General features: G+C 42.9%; 1 long non-coding RNA gene across 2 annotated transcripts in view; it reads right to left on the bottom strand.

The window, feature by feature from the left end:
• Positions 1-6,184: 6,184 nt before the first annotated feature.
• LOC131836284 (uncharacterized) overlaps positions 6,185-24,700 on the bottom strand; it is a 204,195-nt gene continuing 185,679 nt past the window's right edge. For both annotated transcript variants that reach the window (XR_009355574.1, XR_009355575.1), the window contains 2 exons: positions 8,448-8,861; positions 6,185-8,118 (listed from right to left, as the gene is read on the bottom strand). This is a non-coding gene — a long non-coding RNA (uncharacterized LOC131836284). The remainder of the gene's footprint in view (positions 8,119-8,447; positions 8,862-24,700) is intronic.

Raw genomic sequence — 24,700 nt, 5'->3', positions numbered from 1 at the left:
GGTACATTGTTACTTTCTTTAGGTACTAGGCATGATATTGGACAATTCCTATTAAGAAAATAAAACCACTGAGTGAAAGTCTGGATCTGTGGGATTTACTATTAAAATATTTAAACTCGAGGGGCACGTGGGTGGCTCAGTGGGTTAAGCCTCTGCCTTCTGCTTGGGTCATGATCTTAGGGTCCTGGGACTGAGCCCTGCATTGGTCTCTCTGCTCAGCAGGGAGCCTGCTTTCCCCCACTCTCTCCGCCTGCCTCTCGGCATACTTGTGATCTCTGTCAAATAAATAAATAAAATCTTTAAAAAATATATTTAAACTCGAGCCTCGTTCTATATTTTATTGTACTTGAGAATTCTACCAGCAAAATTCCTTGACTGTAAGGTCCATGTTGTGTTCCTATTAATTTTGCTCAAGTCTCATTTCTTGTTGTCTGGGAGACCCAACATTTGACTTAAATTATTGCAGAGGCACTTTCCTTTCTCCACTTTCCTGGACAAGCTTTAACCCTGGCCTCTTGGAAGCCATGGCTGGGAAGTATGGGGGAACTATGAATTGAGCTGACGGAGTTCAGTAAAACAGGTGTTTACTGTGTGGCAGCCTGATTCAGACACCTATGCTAATCGAACTGGGAAAAATAGGGGGTGCATGGGAAGTCTCTTCATTATTTGCCGGGTGAGTGTGAGGTGCAAGCCCCAAGGTTAAGTGTCCCACTGTTAGCCCAAGAGCACAGAGCAGAGAGGGCAGATGGAGGAGGAGATGAAAATCTTCAGGGTCAAAGTCCTTAAAATGGAAGCTTTCTTCTCTGTCTCCTCAGTCTTCACAACCTCTTGCCCTGCCAGCAACAAGCACCCACAGGGCCTCTACTTCTCAGGGGCTTTCCAGAACAACTTTAAGGGCCTTGCCTAGGAGCAACCTGCTTTGGGCACTCACCCCAATAAGCAGAGTTGATGTGGGCTGAGGAATTCTCTTAATTACTTTGTTTTCCTTGTTACTGGCATTTTATTCCTTTTCGTGGAGTGGGCCCTAAGAACTCTTTTGTTTATTCTTCCTGGTGATTGTCACCAAAAATGAGGTTACGGTTTGCTTTCAATTTGTGTCAAACACAAGCCCCAGCATTTTGTTATTGTTTTTGTCTTTAACCTTGTTTTCCCAAATAGAATCACTTCTTCCTTGGTATTATAACCCAGTGGGAGCTCCACAGCGGACAGTAAAAGCTCCAGATCAGTGGATGGCTTAAGTGGAGTTCCAGTTCGCATTCATTCTCCCTGTCTGAAATTTGCATTTCCACTTATGCTAATTTTTTTTTATTTATTTATTTGACAGACAGAGATCACAAGTAGGCAGAGAGGCAGGCAGAGAGAGAGGAGGAAGCAGGCTCCCTGCTGAGCAGAGAGCCCGATGTGGGACTCGATTCCAGGACCCTGAGATCATGACCTGAGCCGAAGGCAGCAGCTTAACCCACTGAGCCACCCAGGCGCCCCTCCACTTATGCTTTTTCCCATTTGAATTTCATTTCCATCTATTTGTTTGTTAGTTGAATTTAGATTGGTGTTTAGTTTTGAACCATCTTTGAATTTGTCTTTTTATTTATTTTTTTTGCTCGTAATTATCTTTTAGTTTATTCTATTTTACTGCTGTTATGTTCTCAGCCATCCACAAAGTGGATTAGAAGAACTGTGTTCTAATTCAGCTCTGATCAGTGTGTGACCTTGCTCCCCAGCATGCATTACCTAATTTCATCATACAGGGGCTTAATAAACATGATGGTTCCTCTCTTTGCAATGTTCTAGTGTCCTATGAATTGGCTTTGTTTTTATTCACTCTTATTTCTATGTTCATATTTTTTAGACCAATTCCCAAACTTACTTGGTAATACACTGTTAATATATAAGCCTAATGGTAATCAGGAACAGCTAGAATAATTCCCATCAAGTTAGGACTTTATAAATATTAATCTTTGTCAGTAATGAGAAATGTTCACATTTATTTATTTATTTAAAAGATTATTTATTTATTTGACAGAGAGAGAAATCACAAATAGGCAGAAGTAGGCAGAGAGGCAGGCAGAGAGAGGGGGAGAAGCAGGCTCCCTGCTGAGCAGAGAACCTGATGTGGGGCTCGATTCCAGGACCCTGGGATCACGACCTGAGTCAAAGTCAGAGTCTTACCCCACTGAGCCACCCAGGTGCCCTGAGAAATGTCTACATTTAAATAAGGGGAATATCTACTCTGTTGGAGGTGGAGAACTGTCCCCCACTGTATCTACTCTGTTGGAGGTGGAGAACTGTCCCCTACTGAGAGGAATATGTGGAAATAGCCTGATTATAAAATAGCACCAAGCTTGTCATCATGCTGCCCAGTCTTCAAGAGGACTGAGAGATGTTGGCAAAAGAGTCAGAAGGGACACATTTTTATATAGGACTTAAAAAAAAAAAAAAAAAAAAAAGCACAACCCTCATTTCTCCTGATTTTGTCCACCATGCAGATCCCCCTCTTTCCCACCCTGCACACCCCGTCTTCTATTGTCCTATTACAGAACGTGTCAAACCTTGTGGTTCCAGAGACTTGGAGTGCTTCCCCTAGGGCAAGGGAAAATCCAGATGCAAAAACAACCCTCCAAATCCCTGTGATGATTAGGAGGTAGGGAGGGGATGAAGCGTGGGGAAGGCTGGAAGGGAACATGCCAGCATCTTTCTCTCTCTTGTTTTCTCAGGGTAGTGGGAGTGAGTAGTGGAACTAAGAAAGAGATGACTGGGGGTAGGTTAAGGGGGGCGTGAGCACGGGGGGCTGTGCTGAACTCTGCATTTTGCAAGCACTTTTCTGTTATCTCATGGGGGTAGGTCAGAGCCATTTTATAGTCCTAGAACTTGGATTTCAGAGTGGTTAAACAAATTTCCCTAGAGTACATATTTGTAAAAGAAAGGGCAGAGCCACACCCAAATCCAAAAATCTGGTGTTGGAAAACTCTCATGCCATAAAACATCTTCTCTTGGTTCATCTTTGATGCCTCAAGTTCTACTCTTCAATTTCCTTGGGAACTTAATGAATTTTTTCTTCTTCCTATAGGACATCTGCATTTCAATTCTTTAGTAAGCAGTATGCCTCCGTGTGAATTAGTCAGTTGGCTCCTTCCCACCTGAGAGCAGCTTCCTACAGAAGGAGTTTTTCAGCAGGCTGGGAAGGAGAGGGCTGGAGGGAGCCAGGCATGGTAGGTACTCACAGACCACGCAAGAGCCCAAACTCTCGCAGTGCTGATGGCTTTGGTAGTAGGGGTGTGGAGAGAGGTCCAGAGAAGGCGGCCCAGGAGACCAGTGGAGGAGAACGCAGGAAGAGGGCAGAAGGTCACTTTCCTTCTTTTTACTGGGCCAGCTAAGTAAGACCGCTCCAGTCCCCTTGTGGTGCCAGAATTCATTTGGTACAAAACACTGAATTCCTTGGAGCCATTACTGAGGCTTGAAAGCTTGGAACCTCTGTGTTAGCAGCAGTCTGGGAATGGTTCGGCCAGAGGTGCGATATGCTCCCTGTGGACCCATAATTCTAGGAGCTGCATTGTTTCCTAATGGGATCACTGGTTCTGGACTCATAGTGCTGAAAGGGGCCCCTTTCAGCAGGGGAGAAACTTAGAAGTCCTACAATCAGCAACTGAGACCAACAGGGGTAGGGACTTGCCCAAGGCTACACAGTGACTTAGCTTGGCCCAAAGTCATTGCAATCAAGTACACCTGAAAACCCTTAATGGAGAAGTTGGGAGGAAAGGTGGAAAACATTTTGTCAAGCATTAGATTATGATAAGTTCTTCCAAGAAGGTTTTCTATACTCCAGAAGTTTTAAAAATGTGGTGACTGAAGGGGGCCTTGTGGATAGTTTTAAGCATTTTGGTCGTATTACTGACATTTGACTGCTTCCACTTGGCTTTTACTGTTTGGTTAACAGCAGCAGCAACAAACTCTTATGTAAAACTTATCTCTGAATGCCAAAGCAGTTTCTTTCTCTAAATATAGTATACAAAAAAAAAGAGGGGGGTGTTTGCATAAAGTAGCTCTGTATTAATTTCCCTTTGTGCTTCCAGATCAGGTAAGGGGGCACGTGGTTCAGAGAAAGCCCCCGCTTGTTCTCCACTCACTCTGTACAAGATCAGGGAAGAATACTGGACCTGGCAATTAGGCCTCCTTCCTCTGAAGAGGTCAGGGCCCTCAAAACTCACCCATGAGTCCCCACAGCGAGGCAGGAAGGTGCCCACAGGGTTCCCATCAGTCGACTTCAAGTGCAGGAAGCAGCCCCTTCACCTTCGCAGCCCAGCTCTGGCTGATGGCGGCCAGAACACCACTTCCCTGCCTCTCACACAAGGGAGGGATTTTCCCCTGATAGTTGCTGCTCTTGGGAATTTCATTTATCGGATTTTTTTTTTTTTCCCTAAACAGCATTTTCTCCATTTAGTTCATAGGATGTTGATGGTTTTCCTTCCTTTGGCTCCTACATGAGGGCCTAGGCCACCTCCTTCCCAGGACAGAGTCCAGCCTGCCTGCATACGCTTCATAGGTCTCTGAGGCCAGAGGGTGATTCCCCGTTGTTTTCCAAGTACTTTACTTACATCTGTTCAATTCAGTAGACGTTCACTGAGGGTGGACTCTGGGGTAGGTCTAGAGCTTATGACAATGGAAACATCTGCTCTCTGACCACACAGAACCTTGTAGGCCAGTGAGTGAAACAGCTCTGTGGTAAGGAAGTGGGGTTGAGGAAAGAGGAGAGACAATGCCGATTCTGTTTCTCCCCAAACTGAGGTATTTCTTGGGCTTTTGGGGGCCAGAGAGAACTTCCAGGATTTCCAGTGTTCCCCAAGTGAAGCATCTGGAAATGACCCTGTGTCCTTCCTACTCACTAGGCACCTGAACATAAACTCTTTCATGTTAATTGCTGCTGTGGCTCTTGAGTTCTTGCCTCAGGTGACACTTCTTTTCAGGGCACTGAAAAGAAGTGTCACCTGAATCCATCTACCTTCCCCAGGGCTGTGGTGGAAGCAGGTGTTCCACAGGTATGTGGCCAACATACCTGTGTTGGGGAAAATCAGGCAGCTGGGCTGGGAGTAGGATTCATGGACAGTAGAGGCCTCGGGGGCTTGACTGCCTTCCCCTTGGTCCCCTTCTTTCCATTGTGTGGCTCTTGAGGATTGATTTGCTGCCAGACTTTAGGCCAACAGCTTCATGATGTGCTGTTCGAAATGTGCAGAGGACAGAGCCATAAACAGGGACGGTGCGGTGGAGTGTACCTCCTCCCAGAGAGGAAAGAGCATTGGACAGGGAGACCTGGGTGTGGACGTGAGGCCCTCCAGTACTTATTCGCTTGAGTCTTCACATCCATAAAAGGGGATAATGACCTCTATGTCTTACTATTGTGAAGATTAAAAGTAAATGCATTTGATAAAATTGTTAACATTTGACTGTTGAAGGCATTTCCCAACTATGATCTCATTTGAACTTCATGGTAGGGCAAGCATTATCATTTTCATTTCACAGATGAAAAACTTGGGAGGTGAGAGAGTGTGAATGCCCTACTAGAGATCATACTACAGTTAAGAGGTAGAGTTTAACTGGACTTCAGCCACCATCTGTTACCATGTAAAAGGACAGCTGACACATCGTACAGTGTCATACAGGGTTTCAAAGTCCTTTCAGGTCCACCAGTTGCTGATGCTTCCTGAGGGAACATGTAAATGTCAAATGTTACCTATATGAAATAACTAGGGCATAATTTTAAAGAAAATGTTGCAGTCAAGGAAGAAGTGAGCCTCTGGTAATCATGTGGATCCAGCTGCTTAACTGGCCATCACTTTGGGGTGACAATGGCAGATTATGAGGATTGTATAAGAACCATTGATAAGAATGTCTACCAAGTGTATTGGTAAGCTCTGGTGAGATAGTTTGACTACACTACAATGCCTGAAAGTGTTTGTAAGAATTGTGCTTCTGCATCTGACAGAATCTGCTTATATCTTCAGAAAACTTTGTTGTGAACAAATTTAAATTACTTTTTCATGTCTGACTTCAGATGCTGTAAGTAGTGCATCTGAAAATAGGAATGTTGATTATAGTGTTTACAAGGAAATGGACGAAAATTCTATCGATAACTTAAAATCTGCTAGACTTAGGCTAAACCTAACATATCTAATTAAAATAAGGGAAACATTCCATCTTCAGCCTGATTAGCAAGAGGGTGTGGGGTGAGAATCGCAGGCTGAGCATGGAAAGGAAGAAGTTTTTCCAATAGGAAGGGAGGTTGCACAAGAATTGGGTGGTGGGTGATGACCCAGGGCAAAACCTGACAAAGTAGTTTGTCTCTGTTGAGCAGAGAATGCAGAGGAGATAGGGGTCCATCAGTCGCCTTCAGCTCTACAGGCTACATCTCAGGGTGTTTCCTATGGAAGTTCCAGAAGAAAACCAGTGTGGTCAGCTTAGGGGAATATGTGGTTTGTGTTGGAACACTGGACATACCACATTACTGGAAAGATGCGCACTGGATAACCAGCAAAATAAAATGCAATTTTCCAAATGTTGGCAATGATAGGAGATTCAATTCCAATGACCAGTTGTTTATTGACTGAATGCCAGTGCAAATCATAACAAATGCATTCTAACCATGGCAGCCACAGGAAGGACACAAAGAATGTAGTGTCCCTGATTCCATGAAACAGCTCATTGGAATTTGTGAATTCTAGAACCTAGAATGGGAGGACTCTGACATCCTAGCCACATGACCAGCCAAGACAAAGAACCCTGGGAGGCTTGAGGCCACAAAGATCTGAGCATCTGTGGGTCTACCTCTCCAGGAGATCCCTCACCCATGTGAGGGTCACGTGTAAGGCATGGTTGATAGGATTATTGGATTGGAGGTTGACTCCCAACTATAGGTGGAATGCGCACAGAGGGAATCTGGTACTCGTCAGCCTACTAAACCCGGTAAGTCCTTGGTGTCTGAGTAGTAATAGGATACTATTCCATGCTTTGGTGACAGGGATTGGGAAGACATTAGAATGTGGGGCTAAGAACTCAGCTTTGGAGTTGAACAAATGTGGCTTTGAAGTTCAACTCTGCCATCAACTTTGGTTGGTGGTTTCATTTCTTAGAGCCTCAGTTTCTACATCTTTGTTGTAAGATAGGAGTGGTATTATAACTTTCTTGTCAAACTACTGAAGGCACTAAATTACATAATGTGTACAGAGTGCCCAGCACTGTGCCTGCCACATGAGAACTTACCACATAGCAAAGCAGCACCTTGGCCACTGTAGCCTCATGGGGGTGCTTAAGCCAGAAGCCGAGAAGGTCCTCTGACTTCAAGGTAGGTCTGGATCCTAAACTTCTAGCAACCCTCCAAAGCTTCCTCTTAACGGTGTGGGGATATGAAGAGGGGCACAGTCTAGTTCCCTGGCTATGCCAAAGTGCAAAATCTCCATTCCTACTCTTTTCCCCCAGATTCCGTCAAAGACATCAGAACTATGGGATGGCATGGGTGCAAGTGTCAGAATTGAGACTGGCTCTGGCTCTTCAGCTTACCAGCTGGGTATCCTTGAACAAGTCCTATAATCTGATAAGGCCTGGTTTTCTTCATTCACAAATTGGAGGCAAGCTTACTTGCTCTGTTTGTCCATCACTGGGTCAAGTCCAATGTCATTAGCCTGGCATTTAAGCTCCTTCCATAATATTCCCTGGCTTCATCTTATAAAATCCTCTTCATATCCACATAGCCCTACCAGGCCAAACCTTTCTTAGCATTTCCTTCACACCAGACAGAGCCTTCCTGGTCAATTCTTTGGGTATCTAAAAACCTTTATATCTTTACAGCAGGTGCAGCATTTAGCACTAGGGTCTTGAATAGATGATTATTTTATGAATTAGGGCTAAGTTTACATGTGACAAGAAAACTAAAATAACAGTAGTCTAAAGAAGATAGAAATCATTTCTCTCTTATGACAAAGAGGTCCAACAGAAAATAACCCAGGGTTGGGATGGTGGTTCCAGGAGTCAGGGACCCAACTCCTTCTATCTTGCTGCTCCACTATTCTTAGCACATCACCTCATGGTCCACTATGGATTCCAAGTTCAGACATCTTTTTCACATTCAGCCTTCAGAAAGGAGAGGACCAAGAAGGTAAAGAGTGCATTCTTCCCCTTTAGAGAGGCTTTACATGGATGCTATACATCATGCTTCTGCTCAAATCTTACCTGTTAGAACCTAGTCACATGATTATCTTAGCTATAAGGGAGGCTGGAGAATATAGTTTTTAACTAGACATATTGCCATTTCTAATAAATTGATAGGCAAGAGGTGGATAATGGTTATTGATATACTTATATAGCTGCAGTTACTTTAATAATTAAAAATTATATGAAAACTTACTACCTAGTTTAAAGCCTCATATAATATATAAGATTATGGTTACAAAAACGCTTACCTTGTTTGTAATGATATGGTATCCCAATCTTTAGGTTGTAAACAGCCCAATTCTTCCTCACCTCTGGTGGGAATGTGGTGATATATTTATTAATGAATGATAACTCCAAGCTCTAAGTGAAGATAAACTGTCAGTCATTTTTCTTACATTTTACCATTGATGAAACTGAACTTCAGTGGCTAAGTGATTTGCCTGTGGTCATAGAGCTACTGAATGAAGGAGCCAGGATGAGAGCTTCAATTTCTGGACTCCCTCAAGGCTTTTTCCAGCTCCTCCTTGATGAGTGGCCCATTCAGATTCTGAGGCCTTGAATTTTGTGGGTTTTCTTGCTCATCTGGCACCCCTGGCAGCAGATCTAGGTCACTGTGTTGTCAGCTGCGCTCCTGTCAGCATGTAGTTCAAAAGGCTTTCAGTCTGGAAAAGGGAAATACCAAGAAATAGAGGAACATTCTATTTAAATAATGAGGGCATTACCTCTTTCCCTCTGTACCTAGAAAACACAGGTCCCTGAATCAGGCGCTGAAGGGAGATAAAGAGAAGCATATAAAATGTTTATTGCCCTTGAAGATTTGGATGTATAGATTCTTTTCATTCATTTTTTAAAAAATTATTTCTTTAGCATCTATGAAAGGTAGACACTGCACCCAGCATTGGGTATGCAACAGTAAACTGTGCAGATACAGTTTCTGCTCTGAAATTGCTTATAGTCTACTGGGGGACAAAGACCAGTCAAACAGGCAACTATAAAGTGGAATTAAAAGTATGGTGATGGGGAGGGGACAGGGTAGGTCTGTCTGGGTAGGTCACCAAGACTGGGGTGTGTGTTGGGGGCTGGTAGGCATCAAGGCTCAGTGGAAGAATTGCTTCTTGGCCTTTTGGCTAAGATCAAGTGAAGGCTCAGCAGAAGAGAGAACATGGAACTAGAGACTTGAGCTAAATACATGTAGGTGCAGCAAGTGCTGTGGGAGAGTCATGGTGGGGGTGGAAGGAAGAGAATTCCAGATGGAATGTCTAACAGCGTGTGTGTGTGAGGAGCAAAGAAGGGTTTATCATGACCAGAAGGTGGCAGGCCTCAGTGATAATGGTGGAAGGGGTTGGGGGAGAGAAATATTAAGAAATATGACTGCAGAGGTGGGTAGAGACCTGTAAATGAAGGCCTTTTAAGACTGTTGGAAAGTATATATTTTATCTTGAGGCTAGTGGGATAAAGGGCTTGGGGCAGATTTGTTTTTTTTTTTTAAGATTTTATTTGTCAGAGAGAGAGTGTGTACAAGCAGGGGGAGTGGCAGGCAGTGGGAGAAGTGGGCTTCTCACTGAGCGGGGAGTCTGACAATGGAACTCAATCCCAGGACCCTGGGATCATGACCTGAGCCGAAGGCAGATGCTTAACTGACTGAGCCACCAAGGCATCCCAAGGCAGATTTGTATTTTAGAAACAGTCCTCTGGGATCAGGGTGAAGAATGAATTAGAAGGGTTGGTCCTGATGGAGGAGACTTCTCAGGAGGCTGCTATAGTTATGGTTGCTTGAACCAGAGATTGATTGACCCTGATAGGTAAAGAGAAGCTAATGGATTTAAGATAATTTTGAGAGACACAAACAACAGGTTTTGGTGATGAGGTGGAAGGAAGAAATGAGAAAGATGGAAGAAACCAATATTCATGAAGAAAAAAAATAAAAATACCAAAGACAGATGCTAACAAAACCATAGAATAAGAGCTATCCAGAAAGAAAATGGTGGCATGACCATGTATTCTGAGGAAGGGATAATTTCTGTGGGCTAGAAAGATCTTGGAAAGCTTCCCAGAAAAGTTAGGATGGGTGCTGGGCCTTTTATATGGGTAGGATTTGAGTGACTGGAGAGGACATTCCAGGCTGCACAATGATGCAAATAAGATTATTGAGACGGAACAGTTTATGATTCGTTTAGCAGATGGTTTGGTCATGGTTTTGGGGGGGAGAGATGCTGAGACCTGGTTCTCCATGGTATGCAACTAAAACTTGGTGAAGGAAGGGACTGGGGAAATGAATCCCATTCCCTTCCCAGAATGGTTCAGAGTCCTTTGCGTACCCCAAGGCCACTTGTGCGGGAACCTCAAGAGGTCTATGAACCACTAGATAGCCCAGCATGACCAAAACCCCATAGATCCCAGTTTCCATCAGGAAGGAAAAACCCAAAAGTCTTCCTTCCCCAAAGGGAATGTTTTTATGTTTGTGAATCTTCTGCAGTGACCTGGATCCTCATGCTGAGAGCTATTGCCCTGGAGTGTTGCTATCCTATTTCTAGGCCTCTGCAGAGGCCTGCCTGGCAGCTTATATTGTGAGGCCTGTCAGGCTTCATCAGGGAGACTCCCTGAACCCAACACTGTGGAAAATACAGCTGTATGAGTATGTGCGTGGGGTAGCCTCTCTGGTTCTGGGGTGTAAACTCTTGCAGGATACCATCCCCTGTCTGAGCATCCTGTACAATACCTCTAGGTACTGGCCCTAGCCTGTATGCTGATGGCATCTTGGTCGCACCTTCCCTAGCTCAAAACCCACTGCTGTCCCCTGCTTTGACCCAGCATTGGCTCTGGGTAAGGTAAATACTGATAACCTCTAACTGACGAGCAGCACCACTTAAAGTCCTAATGCTGTGCTGGACTCTTTACTATATCAACTTTAACACTCAGAAACCTCTTGCAAAGCACACGTTATTATTTCAGTTTTACCAAAGAATACACTGAGGGATATTAAAAGACTGTCTAAGCCCACTCAGCCTAACTGTCCTCTGTCCTATATGCATGTGAGTCAAGAAAGTCCCTGAAATAACTATGGCAGATATTACATTTTGTCCTCACAATCACCTTATCAAAATAAGTACTATTCTCTTTTTATAAATGAGAAAACTATAAATGAGACACAGAGAGCTGAAAATTTTATCCCAAGGTCACAGAGCCAGGAAGTAGTAGAGGTAGGATCCAAGCTAACTCAGCCAGCAAAGCCTCCTTTCTCCACCTCCTCAGGTATCTAAGACAGGTGAGGGTTGAACCTCCTTTTCTGAATCAAGGTTCCAATGCCAAGTAGAAAAACACAGTGACTCAGAAAAATAGTTATAGTGAAGTCATACACCCCAGTGTTGACCCACTCTTGTGTGATTCTTTTGAGGTTTTTATAGATGGGAAAACAAGAGGTCCAGAGTTGAACAAGGGCTTCATATGGCACCTGCTACCATTCTATTTTCTCAGTCCCTTCTGCCCACTCCATGCCATGTGGACATGGCCCCAGCTTGGTTGGTACCTACACCCTGCTCCTCCCCCTTCAGGCCCCAGCCTCCTGTTCAAAGGCCAATACTACTCAGCTTTGATTCAGGTTGAATGAGTCATTAAGGGTAAAACAAAGAAGAGAAGCCTACTCTCTTGCTAGATGAAATGAACCCGCCCACCTTTTGAAATCTTTTTGTTCTGAAATGATGGTATGCAATGACTCAGAATTATCATACTCAAAGAGACTACTTTGTATTTTTCCTGAAAATGAAGGGACAATGTGTGAATAAATGAGATGAAATTGGATCTTGCAAGGAGGGAAGGATGACCTCCAGGAACATCAATGCAGAGTGGAGGCTGAATGAATGTACAAGAATGGGAGGGAACAGCAATTCCTTGGGGGAGAGGAGAGCAGGGAGGAAGCCTGTGTGGGGGGCCAAGCAGCAAAGCCCTTCAAGGCCCCTCAGTGGCAAAACCTGAACAAGCAACCACCACTTCCTAAACATACTTGACCCAAAGTCGAGCACATTCTCAAGCAGTTAGAAGTAGGGGAGGAAAGACATTTTCAAAAGAGCTTGTATCTAATATCAGAGAGACTCTCCATGTCAAGTAGCCTGGCTAGTGGCAGGAGGGACTGGGAGAGGGACAGAGAGTACTGGGGCCAACCTTTAACACCATGTTTCTCTTGGGAGGAATGATCTAGTGGATCAAATATACCACAGCTTGTCCTTAAAATGTGGGGTAACTGGCCTCTTGCCTAGTAGCTTCACGTCACAGCTTGGCTCTGGGTATTGCCTAGGGCCTCTGGTTCCTGGTGGTGGGAAAAAAGGACAGAACTGGAAGCCAGAGATTTGGCACTTTCATAAGTTTAATACTAGATGGCCTGGGTAAAACTCTCAACCTCTCTCAGACTGTTTCCTCTGAGGAAACAGGGGGAGACTGTTACAACCTACCGCAGAAGTTGGTGGTTGGGAGGATGAAATGAAATTATGCATGAAAAAGAACTGCTCTGTTTGCTTTAAGATACTATACAAGTGGTAGTTAGATTTAACCTATTCTGACAAGACTTGACATCAAACTAGGTATCTGAGGCCATGGGGGCATTCCATTCCATTCCTTAGCCTCTGAGAAACTTGATGAGATTGGAAATACATTTTCGGAGAGTGTAAAGTTTTCTGATGAGCTTCCTTTCCTTTGCAATGAATTCCAGGCTTCTCATGGTGTTCAAAGAGCTCTGTAGGAAGCTGCTGGGGAAAACCAACCTCCATTCTGGTTGCTACAAAACTTCATTTTTGGTTGTGTTCTGTGAGTATCTCCATTTCAGTCAGTTGCACCATTACAAAGGGTGGAAACACTTGGCAGGAAAGTGGTTTCTTGTTTCAGAGCATTAAGTTTTGATAATGTTATCATTTTGAACAGAAAAAGTTCACAGAATAGCTAATAATGGCTAATATTTAAGAGCTGGAAAGAAATTAGAAAATCGTGTAGTTCAACCCTAAGATTTTCTAGATGAGGACCTGAGGCCCCGCAGGGGAACTGGTTTTCCCTGGGTCTCACACTTGAGCCTGTCCTTAGGAGTCTGAGTCCTATTCACGTGCTCCTTCCCTGACTCTGGGGTCAAAAACTCAAATGTCTTCAGGGTCTAAGAAGGGCACTGGTGGGTAAAATGATAGGGAATGGTGGGATGTTCAGTTTTCTTTAAGTTTATTCTGTTTGGGGTTTGCTGAGCTATTTAAATCTATAAGCTTATATCTCCGGCCAAATTTGGGAAATCTTCAGCCATTAATTTTTTTCAACTATTTTCTAATCTCCCATTCTTTCTCCACTCCCTTAAGAACTACAATGACACAGATGTCAGACAATTTGATATTGTTCCACAGGTCCCTTTGGCTCTATTTACTATTTTTCAAACATTTTTCTCTATGTTCTGCAGATTGGATCATTTTTATTGATCTGTCTTCCAGTCTACTGACTCTTCCCTTTGTCATTTGCATTCTGTTATCGAGCCCATCTAGTGAATTTTTAAAATTTTAGATGTTGTATTTCTTAGTTTTACAATTTCCATTTCAAAAAAGTTTCTATTTCAAATCTATTGACAATGTCTTTCTATACATTTCAAGAGTGTTTACTTTAACATCATGAAGAATGATTCCAACAATTGGTTTAAAATCTTTTTTCTTATAATTTCAACATTGTCTTACCTTTTCCTTTGAGAATTGGTCAGATTTTCCTGGTTCTTAGCACATCGGGTAATTTTGGATTATATCTTAGGTATTTTATATGGAGTGTTATGTAACTCCTGTGAAAAATCAGAGCATGTTGATTTTTTTGTTTTGTTTCATTTTAGCATTTAAGCAAACCGTTAAGTGCAGACTGTAGTTCTCTCACCTTCTGCGTGCAGAGGTTCCACTCTCAGTTCAGGTTCCAAAGACTATGCTGTGCTTTTAGGTGTATTCCACACATGCAGAATTTGGAGGTAAAGTCTAGGACTTATGCTTGTTCATACATGGAATCCCTTTCTCCCCTTCTTTCCTCTCCAGGATTTCCCTCACATTCTTCAGCTCCTAGAATCACCTTTTGCTGGTCTCCTGACCAGCAAGATGGGGCTCTTTCTCAGAGCCAATAATGACATCATAGAGTTTCATTCTACTAGGCCTGCCCTCTGGATAAAATGGCAAGAGAAAAGAGAAAAAAATGAGGATTCCTCTTATACTCTTCACATAGCAGAGGTCCTTTTTCTACATCCTTCTGTCCAGAGGTACAGGTTTTTCTCTCAGGGATTTTAGGTGCCCAGGCTGCTGCTATGGCAGTGGCAGTGTAGTTTGGAAGCTGCATCTGGCTTTGAGACTGAGTTGAGAAAATATATGAGAACAAGAAATTTCCCCACATACTCTGGCTTGGAAGGACCCCCTTTCCAGGTCATTTGTCCAGAAAGATAGACTGCTTTTTATAGTTGTTGCTATGACTGCTATGCAGTTTCATGAGTCAGCTCACCCTCAGGTCAAAGTCAGGAGAAAAATTCTAAGAAACTCACTGTCACCATATTGGACATATATTGAGTTTTTCTTTCTTGCCCCAGTCCATTTGCTTTTACTTACTTTTCAGAGTCCTTAATTAATTGCTTTGTGTGTTTGTATTTTGTTCAGTGTTTAGTTGTCGATCAGTGTGAGAGACTACAATGTCTCTCCTCCATTTGGTTGGACCTGGAAGTCTAGCCACATACTTGGAATCCATCTCTTTTTTTTTTTTTTTTTTTAAAGATTTATTTATTTATTTATTTGACAGAGAGAAATCACAAGTAGATGGAGAGGCAGGCAGAGAGAGAGAGAGAGGGAAGCAGGCTCCCTGCCGAGCAGAGAGCCCGATGCGGGACTCGATCCCAGGACCCTGAGATCATGACCTGAGCCGAAGGCAGCGGCTTAACCCACGGAGCCACCCAGGCGCCCGGAATCCATCTCTTTTACTTTTAGTTGGTGCTGCCCTAGGACTTACTTGCAGAGGCCCACTGATAGAAACAGTTGTATTTAGGAATCCCTTAACCCCTGGTCTGGTGGTGCCAAGTCCCAGGAGTCTCTGCCTTATTTGGGTTGATACTTGATACAGATGTTCATTCAACAAAGATGTATTGAATGTCCCTATGTGCTATTATCTTGGAAATACAAAAATGGCTTAAACATCATCCCTGACCTTAATGAGCTCACAATTCAGTGAAATAGCAGACATTCGGACTAGAAATTTGGGATCCAAGTCTGAAATCTTTATTAAGGTCTCTCATGTCCCTCAGAATGCAACATATTGTTAGAGAGCATTTCCCAGCCTGATTCTGGGGCTTTCACTTTCTAGAAAACAACTATAGAAGGATTCTCTCTCTCTTCTGATGAAAACCAATAGCAAATCACTTTCACAAAACAGTGTATAAGGTACTACTTTAAGTTTTATGAATCCTACAAAATGCCAAGATTACTCCGTGTAATAGTTTTCTTGCCTAATAAATGTAGTCTTAGAGAATACAATCAAGTTTGGGGCTCCAGAACTCAAAAGGGAAATGAAGACATGAGAGGGTGTCCAGAGTAGCATTTGAAGTGGAAAAAGGATGAAATCTTATATTAAAAAAAAAAAAAAAAAAAAGAGTGGGAGAAGCTGAGGCCATTTGCCAAGGATGAAATTCTTCATAAGGAAGGTTAACTACTCCTCCTTGCCATCTCTGCTATCTTTTCCCTTTGAAAGCACTTACCTTCTCTTTCTACAACAAAGTAATGCCAGTGTGTTCAATCTGGGAAAGAGGATAAAAAGCAGGAGAAAGAACAGGGGTCAGCTGTTTAGCTAGCACAAATAGGTGCCATGCACCACATCAACAAGAGTGTTCTGTGTATTAGTTATCTTACCATTGTCATGACAATCCAGCATGCCTTTGTGATAAGCTTTGTGATGCCTACATGGTCCATAGGGAGACAAACTAAAGGGCGATGTGATTTTCTCAGTCTACATTTTCCTAACAAGGAAAATGTATCCCTTGTTGGGAAAATGTAGACTGGAACCTAGGTATCCTGAGTACAGGTTCTATTTTCTCCACTGCACCAGCCTTTAGACTTTGGGGTCTGAAAGTTTCCCTTCTCACACCACAAGAGCCACAGAGGTTTTCTGTGTGACATATGGGTTATTCTGGGGAATATGGGGAAGAGATACCAATAGTGGGATCTGAGGCTCACAAGAGAGAAAGAAGTCCGCTGGGAAGACAGACTGCAAGTTCCCCAGACCTGTATCTCCTTGGAGTATAATTCAGGCAAGTGCATATTTCCCTCTCTCAAAAATAAAAAAGGTCAGAAACTGACCATGAGACAAAGGAAGTAAAGGTGAGGTAAGGGTGGCATCATTTTCCAGGACCTCTTCTTCTGACCAGGAAAGTGATTTGGGGATGGAGGAGGGATTGCTTAGTGAGGAGTAGCAGCAGCAGGACGGTGGGATCATCCCTAGTTCCCACTGAAGTTCTCAGAGTCATGAGCTGATTCTCTAAAAATGTCACTGTAAGCTCACATACAATTATATTTCTCTGCAAAGAGAAAGGAATGTTGCCTGAGACCACTGGTCCCCACCAAACAAGCTGGATGTTGACCAAAATCTTAGAAGGTTTGTGACATCAAAAAATTCCCTAGAGAAGTAACACATCTTTTGCATTTTCCCATATATTATATTTTGAATGTCATCTTTCTGTCTGCTTTCCCCCTGCCATGGTTGGGTCCTTATCACTTTTGCCATAAACTCCCAATAGGCTCTCTGCCACCAATCTAAACAAACACAATTTGCCATGGATCTTCAAAAAACATTTGCTTTTGTTAGGTCCAGAAGACTTCAGTGGCTTTCTACTGTACATAGGAAAAGCCTAGACTCAGTAATATTTTCCAAACATCTCCCCTACTTCCTTTTACATGAATCCTACCTTCAAGCTAACTGATTTACTTATTGCTACACAAATATGCCTAGACTCTTCCAACCTTCCCAACTTTTCCCTGCCTTATGCCACCACCCCCCCCCTCTTTTCAGTCCTCACCACTGATGGGAGATCACTCCTCCTTCAAAGATGGGCTGGTTACCTAGACTCTAGGCAATTCTTCCTTCCCCTGCAATTATACCTTTGATTATCTGGGCTCCTTGTGCCATGTTTAATCATCCTGTATTGTTAATTGTCTTTAGATGTCTATAATTTCCTTCCACCTGTGGATGTGACAGTACAATGCCATATTTTTTCTCATAGAATAGGTACTTGATATTCTATTGCAAAATTTACTAGAGATTTAAAATTTCATAGGAAGATAACTTTGTCATTAAAAATAGTTTACTATTTTCAGTGAAGACTTAGGATTCTTGAGATGGCAGAAGAAAAAGAGATGAAGGGATTTCTTTGTAAAAATTATTTGTCCTTTTTTTTTTTTAAAAGATTTTATTTATTTATTTGACAGAGAGAGATCACAGGTAGGTAGAGAGACTGGCAGAGAGAGAGAGAGAGAGAGAGGGAAGCAGGCTCCCTGCCAAGCAGAGAGCCCGATGCGGGACTCGATCCCAGGACCCTGAGATCATGACCTGAGCCAAAGGCAGCGGCTTAACCCACTGAGCCACCCAAGCGCCCCTTATTTGTCCTTCTTATGTATATTATATAACCACTGATTATTTCCAGTGTTAAAGAAATAGTCCCTCGGGACTTTCTAAAATGATTCAAACTTTGAAATGATTCACCAGTGTGACAAAGAAGAAAATCAAATATTGGCTCCTTTGAAGGGAAAAATAAACTGGCTACACCTTATTTCAATATTTTGAAAGAATTGAAATGCACCATAAAATGCAAGAGTACGCTTTTGCATCTTTGGTAGGAAGTAACAACATGAAACAAAGTGCTAGGAAACAACTAAATTTCAGGAAAGAAACTTGCCAAGTTTCATAGTACAAAAATTATGTATTTGCCTTTGAATGAAACACACTTTTGACATCTCCCCAGGATATAAACATCATCTCCTTTCCACTGGTCTCTTCTTGGGCAAGAAAAGTCATAGAGCCGAAGCCAGCACCACTCACCTGAGCATTCCTCTTGAGAAGGAAAGTCTCACGGGTTTTGTTCCTATCACGGGTATCCTTGAAGTAGGCAGGGCTTTTTTGCCTGACTTTATACTTCAGCGCCTCTCACTGACTGACCAGCTGACCAGAATGTTTTTTGTTCCCCAGTTTCTCTACGGAAACTAGGGCTCTAGATCTTACCTCCTCTCCTGTCTTCACCATTTATTCTTTCTTTACCCACTGAACTAGTTTTCTGTTGCTACATAACATATTACCACCAACTTAAGAGGCTGAAGATGCATAAATTTAGGGGTGCCTGGGTGGCTCAGTGGGTTAAGCTTCTGCCTTCAGCTCAGGTTGTGATCTCAGGGTCCTGGAACTGAGCACTGCATCAGGCTCTCTGCTCAGTGGGAAGCCTGCTCCCCTCTCTCTCTCTGCCTGCCTCTCTACCTTCTTGTGATCTCTCTGTCAAATAAAATCTTAAAAAAAAGAAGACAGCATAAATTTATTATCCCACATGGGCACAGGTACGGGATAGCTGCTCAGGGTCTCCTCAGGCTGGAATCAAGGTGTTGGCCAAGGTTGCCATCTCACTTGAGGCTTAGGGTTTTCTTCCGAGCTCACTGCTTGTTCAATTCATTTCCAACTCCTAGAGGCCACATGCTCTTCCTAGCCACGTGATTTTCTCCACAACATGGCAGATTTTTCCTCAAAATCAACAGGAGAGCCTATATTCTGCTTGGAATCACTGACTTCTGGTAAGGCCTATACACTTTTATATCACTTGCTAAGTTCAGGCCCAGGATAATTGTCCTTTTAATTTATTTAAAGTCAATTGATTAGGGACTTTGATTACATCCATAAACCCTCTTTATTGTATAAGGTAACATAATCACAGGCGTGAAATTACATCTTCACAAGTCCTACTTACTGTCCTGGAGAGAGGATTCTACAGGGGTTTGGAATCTTGGGGAGCTGAATTCCACCTACTATAGAATTACAGTATAATTATAATTCCACCAACTATATCTACCACCCCGCCCCCGCATGTTCTCAGTCCATGGGACTCAGTCTTCCAATTAACAATTCAGCAGAATAGGTCCCAGGTAAGTCCCTTCATCATTCCTGAGCCCTTCTCTTGAAGTAGCTTCCTGGTTCTTCTCTCTGGGTCTGCACCCCCAGATCCTCTCCCATTGACCCCTCCCCAATATACCTGAAGAATGAATGTAAGTGTCCCCTCCTTTGTGACCCTCTTCCCTTATTTATTTCCCACCATCTTTCACCAAGCAAAATTAGGATCTTTCTGTGCTCCCTAAAACCCTGTATTGACCTCTGGGCTAACAGTCATCTGCTTTACTGTCACCTTGGCATAGCTGCCTCTCTTTTTGGTTCTTAAGTGTCTTTAGGGATCTATCATGTCCATTTTTATCATATCACAGCAAAAGTGCAGTAAAAGGCACATACTAGGTGCTTTGTAAAGGTTAGAGAAAGAATGGAAGGAAAGCCTAACAACAGTCCAGCATAAAGTATGTGGGGATTCAGGGGACATTGTCAGCTGGCTCAGAGCATGGGTGCGTGAAGACAACAGTGGAGGGCAGTGAGCAGCACCCAGTGCTTCATGTGTCAAGTTCATAGTGTCTGACTTTGGTTTTGAGACATTCTGAAGCATATGACTATGTTCTCCATTCATCCCTGCTAGCTGAATTTTTCCTAGACATATAACACAGGCCATGACCTTACGGTTTTCTCAGCAATCTTCCAAAACCCAAAATTCTCCTGTAATGCACTGAAGAGTTGGTACTCACAGGTGATGTTCTACATTGAAAGGAAGAAAAGCGGGCACTTGAAGTAGTACACTATTTTTTTTTTTTTAAATGTATTTATTTGACAGAGAGAGAGAGCACAAGCAGTGGGAGCAGCAGAGGGAGAGAGAGAAACAGGCTCCCCGCTGAGCAGCCCAATGCAGGGCTCAATCCCAGGATCCTGGAATCATGACTTGAGCAGAAGGCAGGCACTTAACCCAATGAGCCACCCAGGTGCCCCATAAACTATTTTGAATTAAAATCCTAAAGCTCAAGTTACAGAGTTCTTTGCATTTATCTTCTTAAAAATAAACTTTAGGGGCTCCTGGGTGGCTCAGTTGGTTAAGCATCCAATTCTTACATTGGCTCAGGTCACAATCTCACAGGTTGTGAGATAGAAACCCACCTGGGGCTCCATGCTCAGGAGGAAGTCGGCTTGATGACTCTCCCCACTGCCTCTCCCCCCACTTGTGTGCACTCTCTCTAAAATAAATAAATCTTTACAAATAAATTCTAAAAACCTGAATATTTTGCAAAGAATTTTCTCTTAAAGGAGACACAGAAGAAATGCCATGTCAATGAGAATTTCACAGCTTATGGTTATCTTACAAGACTTTCTAAGAGTGGTAACTCCATCTCCAATCTACTTTTCTCTCTAAAAGAAATACAAATTTAACTATGGAAGTAACATTTGGAAAATGTGGAAAATGTAAAGGAAATAAACAGTCTTCATAATCTGACCACCCCCTGAAAACTATTAACATGATTTGGTTTGGGAAAAAAATGGAGAGTTTTACTCCTGGAAAGGACTGCTGTCTCTATTCAATACTTCGCAGCAAACATTAACCTTAGTGACGCTATGTGGAGGAGAAACACAAGTCATGTAAAGGTGATTTTATTTGGCAAGATTTACTTCCTGGCTAGCACCGAAAGGGAGAAGAACAGGAGAAAGCATTGGTTTCCATAAACCCCTAAGACAAGGAATGCACTGTGCAAATCCAGCACCAAGGAGAGCACCAAGTGGGACCTTCAACTCAATTTTATGGACACTTGCATATGTCTTCCAACCCAGAAAAACAGCAAAAGCGTTATTTGTTAAATCATTAAATACAATGTCAATATTTAATTTAAGCCAAGCTGTCTTTAGAACACACTTAGGGTTTCTAATAAGTTCTCCATCTCCCATCCTATACTTTTTCTACCTGACCTCACATTTCTGGACTTTTCTGTTACAGAGCACTGAGACACTAAAAGCACTATCTATCACCACTATCACCCTCTTCATCCCCAGCTATTTCATTTGAACATGAATGCTGAACCCTGCTCTTTCCTTTGCATTTGTTGCTTTGCAGGATTCATGCATTGCCTATGACCCTGAGCCCTACGTATCTACTCACTGCCTGGGATCTTTAGGCTCCTAGGGGACATTTCCTTTTACTGACCTATCAACAACTCAAAGTTGAATTTTTCATCAGGTCTCTCTTCAACACGGACCCTCTCTCCCCCTCTCGTTTCCTCCCATCTAACCAACTCAATTTGTCAGTCTTTTAGGAGGACCCTCTCTTCAGTCACTGGCCATTCCCTGTGCATACATAACTTGCTGGTTTTTACCTCCTTATCTTTGTTCAGACTGTTTCCACCACCAGGGAAGCGGAGATTTCAAAATCTTCATTGACACTTCAGAAATTCTAACAAAATTTATCTACATCTATACCTGGTACCTCCAAGCATTTATGTGCTTATACTGGGCTATGTGTCTATGTTGTTTATGTTCTTGACTTATTAGTACTGACATTAATCATTATAACTTATTTAAGGGCTACTTTGTGCTAGGAGATCTTTTTAAAAGAAACATAGGCAGAAAGAGAAGAAAAGTAGCTCAGAATACTAAACGGCTATGACTCGACAGGTATCAAGATGTAGCTCTCCCAATCCCCCAAATTCTTTCCTTGCCCAACCTGTCATACCTAAATCCTCTAATAAGAGGGCATGTCATTGGGAACTAAATGTTTTCACCCTCCCCTCCTTCAGCACTCCCCCAACCCCATCCCATCCCACCCCTACTGTTGAGTGCAAAGACTTCTGGGAGCAGTAACATTCTAAGCTGTTAACAGCGAAAGCCTTCACAGAGAATTCTCCTCACAGTGACAGTTAGCTGAAGATAGTGAATGGGAGAGGTCCTTCAGGAATGGATTGGGAGTGAGAATGGAAGAGGAAAGGAAATAACCAGCTTTATGAAGAGGTAGACCCCAGGCCCATGTTCCTCCCAACCTACTGAAAGAGTGTGTTGTGCCATGTTTAGAGCCTCACTCCTTCCTCAGCCATTCCTGCATACCTCCAAGAGTGATCAGTGGGCTCAGCCCCACAGGGGACCCAGAGATGAATCAGACATGGATCCTGCCCTCGAGGAGCTCACTGTCTAGTGGTAGAAAAATGCCAAGTACCATAGCAAAGCCAATTCCAAGGGCCATAGGGCTTCACAAGAGAGAAAGATGCAGGCTGGTCATCAAGGAAGGCCTGCTAGAAGAGGTTGCATTTGAGCTGGACTTAGGAAGGTGACAGGGAACTTTCCACAGGCAGAGATTGGAGGTGGTGCTAGTTATGGTGATGGACACCTTCAGTCCAAGACTGTGGTCTGAAGGGGGGGGGGGGAGGTAGGTAGTTGGAGAAAGGTAGGAAAAAGCCAAGGAGACTCTGGGTGTTTTCACCAGTAAGGACACCAGGAATGACACTTTACCTGCTTTCACATTTTGCCCAATGTTGTCCAGATGAAAATAGGTATTATTTATTTATAGGGAGTAATGGCTGAAAGTTGAGAACTCGGCTGGAATGACAAGTGCTCTCTGAGAGTGGTTAGTTTGACCCCTCAGTCCCATTATTCTATGAGTCTGTGTTTGGAGGGAGAGCCAGTGATACACCTCTGGGCCTAGGCAAGGTCTCTTAGTGAATGCCCTCAAGCAAGCAATGATACTTCACAGTAGAATGGGAGATGGGACCCCAAAGAGTGAATATGATCAGAACAGTTCACTTGAATTTGCCAGAGTATCAGGTTGATGTTTAGTTCATGTCTGCCAATAGAAAGAGTATGGGTACATGTTTTGAAGAGTGTAGGCAGAAATGAGAAAGAGGAGGACTGGAGTTGACATGGGTAGAGAGGAGTTGATAATAAATTACTTGATGAGAACCAAAACAAAAAAAAAAATAAACAAAACAAAAAAAAAAGGTAGAGAAGGGGCAACTGAATGATAAGATAAAAGGGGAAACTTACTTAAGAAGTCCACACTTAAATATTTAATTCAGTTCTCCCCCCCCCCTTTGTTGCTTGCTGTTTTAGAATTTTAGCTCTACCATTTTGTAGAGACTACAGAGGGATCTTGCAAAAATTTTTCTTTGGCAGGGAAATCATTACCCAAAACATTACTCCTTTAAAAATGTTTGTACAACCTCCAAGAACAATTTTTAATCTTTCATGGCATAATACCCTTTGGACTTTTGTTTTCAAGCCCAGATATAACCAGCATCTCCCCAGGATTCTAGTCATTCCCAGTGAGCTGAATTTAGTCAGCAGTAACCATAGCCTTGGAAGAAAAAGCAACCCAATGATACGTGATAGAAGAGAAGTTGGCAGATAAATTAGGTCTAGTCAACCAAAGAATGAAGAGCTCAAGACTCAGACCTGAGAGAGTAGTAGCATACCTTGGATGGCGGCATTAAAAAAAACAAAAAAAGGAAGGCATAGTGGGTTAGTCAGAGAAGGGTCAGCATGCAGATCTATGGTTCCTGATCCTAAGAATCCTCTGGTGGGAGGAGGAGACATTCATTCTCTGCTTGATCTTTTATACACATGGCTGGAGGGGTGGGGAGGATCCTTGACCTTAAGAGATGTAGCCCTACCATCCAGCATGAGGTGAACCCTTCTTCTGGTCAACCCAGGATCTAAAAGGCTAAATTGACCTAATTTGGAAAGGAAGCTTTGTGCCCTCTAAGTTTTATGCTTAATGTCTACCATTGTTGGGCAAGAACTATCATACAATAGTGCAGATTATCTCAGTATCATCAGACACTGGGAGGCAAATGACAAGGGGCAACATGGCCAACTCGACTACTTGGAGTCAGATTGGCAATTTGCCAAGTATGAGAAATTGCCTTTGGGGATATGCCCACATGAATTTTTTCAGCCTCTAAACTCAGTCTTTCTAGCCTTTGCCTTCTGTCAGTTGACTTAAAAGGCCAGCTTTTCTATACCCATTCTATTCCCAACCCAAGCAAATTAACCCTTACTGTGGCAGGTCCCTTTGGATCTGATTTCTCTTCTGACAGTTTCCCCCTGGTCCAATTGAATTATCTCTCCTAGGGAGGTGATTTCCTTTCTTAGCTTTCTGCTCACTTCTCTTCACCTCTTTCTCCTTCCTGCCGTTTCTCTGATCACACTTTGCTGGCCTTCAGTCTTATTGGTGTCCAATTTGTCCCCTACAATTGTTTTCTCTTTCTGGGGTTGATGATTTTCTTAAGGGAAATGTTCTTTTAAGGAAATGTTCTTTCTTAAGGGAAATATGCTTTTAAACAAACAAAACACAATAATTTCACTAACAGGGAACTTCAATCATTTGATACACTAAAAAGGCACTGAAGAGGAATGTAATGTGGTGGAAATACTCTTC

Source organism: Mustela lutreola, chromosome 7 (genome assembly GCF_030435805.1).
Source record: "Mustela lutreola isolate mMusLut2 chromosome 7, mMusLut2.pri, whole genome shotgun sequence".
In the NCBI taxonomy this organism is placed as follows: domain Eukaryota; kingdom Metazoa; phylum Chordata; class Mammalia; order Carnivora; family Mustelidae; genus Mustela; species Mustela lutreola.
The sequence above is the reverse complement of the archived record's forward strand: the minus strand, read 5'-3'. Positions and strand labels throughout refer to the sequence as shown.